Source organism: Myotis daubentonii, chromosome 2 (assembly GCF_963259705.1).
Source record: "Myotis daubentonii chromosome 2, mMyoDau2.1, whole genome shotgun sequence".
Lineage (NCBI taxonomy): Eukaryota > Metazoa > Chordata > Mammalia > Chiroptera > Vespertilionidae > Myotis > Myotis daubentonii.
The window spans coordinates 150,279,896-150,282,640 of NC_081841.1; the positions used below are offsets into that span (position 1 = coordinate 150,279,896).

Sequence of the window (2,745 nt, forward strand, 5' to 3'; positions counted from 1 at the left end):
TTTTAAATTTATTCTTGTGTATACATAACCCATAAACATAGGCAATGGAGCAGTGCAGACCTGGGATGGGATGAGAGCCAGGTGGAGGGGGGTAATGGAGGAAAATGTGGAACATCTGTAATACTCTCAACAATAAACATAAAATAATAAAAACTAAAATCATTACAATAAAAAATAAATAGGCATTTTCTCTTTCTAGCCAGCACCAAGCTATGGGTATCTCTTGGGACAACTGGCACAAGCGCCGCAAGACTGGGGGCAAGAGAAAGCTCTACCACAAGAAGCGAAATATGAGCTGGGACGTCCAACACTAAGATTGGACCCCACAATCCAAGTGCACAGAGGCAACAAGAAGTACCGAGCTTTGAGGCTGGACATGGGCAACTTCTCCTGGGGCTCAGAGTGTTGTATGCGCAAAACAAGGATTATTGATGTTGTCTTCAATGCATCCAACAACGAACTGGTCCGCACCAAGACCCTAGGAAAAAACTGCATCCTGCTCATTGACAGCACACCATACCCACAGTGGTAGGAGTCCCAAGAAAGGGGCCAAGCTGAAGAGGAAGAGATTTTAAACAAAAAACGATCAAAGAAAATTCAGAAGAAATCTGATGGAAGGAAAAAGAATGCCCAAATCAGCAATCTTCTCGAGGAGCAGTTCCAGCAGAGCAAGCTTCTTGCATGCATCGCTTCAACCAGGCCAGTGTGCCGAGCGGAGGGCTATGTGCTCCAGGACAAGGAGCTGGGGTTCTGTCTGAGGAAAATCAAGGCCCGGAAAGGCAAGTAAATCCTCTTCCTCCTATCTTAGCTCAGGAAATAAAGGTGTTTATTCTAGATAAACAAACAAACAAACAAACAAACAAACAAACAAACAAATACCTTGGCCTACTTTCACCTAAGAAAAATAAATTATCTTACTTATTTAAACCATGTTTCATTCAGATTTACTTTTACTCCTGGCTCCTTTAGTCATGTGGAGGATAGGATAGCACTGACTAAAAATAACACATAGTTTGAATCTGGGTTTACCTTCCTGCCTCAGACTTCTGCCAACACCCCATATTTTTGCATCACCAAAATATAGCTTCTGATCAATACACTTAGTTTATAATTATCAAAGCTATGAAATCTTTTACAAGAGGAAAGACTCAAATTTTGTAATCTACTCAATAATTCTGAAGCAGCTAGACCCACAAAAGAAAAAAAAAAAAAGTCTATTGGAGAACCAATTACTGAAACATTTGCAAAAGAGAATGGGATTGTCCAAAAAAGTGCCAGTATCTATGTTTTCGCTAATGGCAGTATTTTTTCTTTTCTTATGGTTGAGCAGTATTCCATTGTATATATACAATATCTTCTTTATTCAATCATCTACCTAAGGACACTGGTTGTTTCCATGTCTTGGCCACCATGAAAAATGCTGCAATGAACATAGGGGTGCATATATCTTTCCAATAAATAGTTTCGAGTTTTTTCTGGTATATACCCAGAAGAGGAGTTGTGGGCCATATGGTAACTTAATTCTTAATTTTTTTAAGAGCCCTCATACTGTTTCCATAGTGGCTGTATGAGTTTATATTCCCACCAGCAGTGAATTTGGGTGGTGGTCACACAACGTAATATACTGATGGTTTGTCAGAATTATACACCTATATAATTTTATCAACCACTAGAGGCCCGGTGCACAAAAATTTGTGCACTCGGGGTTGGGAGAGGAGGTCCCTCAGCCTGGCCTGTGCCCTCTCACAGTCTGGGACCCATCAGGAGATAAGGACCTGCTGGTTTAGGCCTGCTCCCAGGTGGCAGAGGGCAGGCCTAATCCTAGGTGTAACCCCTGGTCGGGCTCAGAGCAGGGCCCATTGGGGAGTTGGGGCCCCGCCTCCTGTCATGCACAGAGCAGGGCGGATTGGGAGGTTGCGATGCCACCCTCAGTCATGCTCAGGGTAGGGCCGATTGGGGGGTTGGGGCACCACCCCCTGTCACACTCAAGGCAGGGTCCATAGGGAGGTTGCAGCGCCACTCCTGTCATGCACAGAGCAGGGCCGATCAGAGGGTTGGGGCTCCGCACCCTGTCACACTGATCCCGGTGCTGGGAAGCTTCGCTGCTCCACTGATCCCAGGGCCAGGACGCCTCTCGGCTCCCCTGATCCCTGGCCCGGAGGCCTCTTGGCTCCGCTGATCACCGGGCCAGGAGGCCTCTGGATTCTGCTGATCACCGGGGCCGGGAGGCCTCTCGGCTCCGCTGATCACTGTGGCTGGGAGGCCTCTCGGCTCCGCTGATCACCGGGGCCGGGAGGCCTCTCGGCTCCGCTGATCACTGGGGCCAGGAGGCCTCTCGACTCCGCTGATCACTGTGGCTGGGAGGCCTCTCGGCTCCGCTGATCACCGGGGCCGGGAGGCCTCTCGGATAGGCTGATCACCGGGGCCGGGAGGCCTCTCGGATCCGCTGATCACCGGGGCCGGGAGGCCTCTCGGCTCCGCTGATCTCCGGCCGGGAGGCCTCTCGACTCTGCTGATCCCAGGCCCTGAGGCCTCTCTGCCCTGCTGCTTCAGGGCTGTTTGGCTTCGCTCTGCTTGGAGCCTGAGTATGCAAATTAACCGCCATCTTTTAGCTTCTATAATTGAAACATTGTATCTTTTGGAGTTGTTGCTTCAGGAGCTCAGAGCCCTGCAGCTGCGGGGATCCTTGACTTTCTCCATCGCTGGGGCAACCAAGCCTCCTATTCTCAGCTGCCTGGCTGCCGG

General features: G+C 49.1%; 1 pseudogene; it reads left to right on the plus strand.

The window, feature by feature from the left end:
- The first annotated feature begins 212 nt into the window (after window positions 1-212).
- LOC132226366 (small ribosomal subunit protein eS8-like) lies at window positions 213-787 on the plus strand (annotated as a pseudogene).
- The last annotated feature ends 1,958 nt before the right edge of the window (window positions 788-2,745 follow it).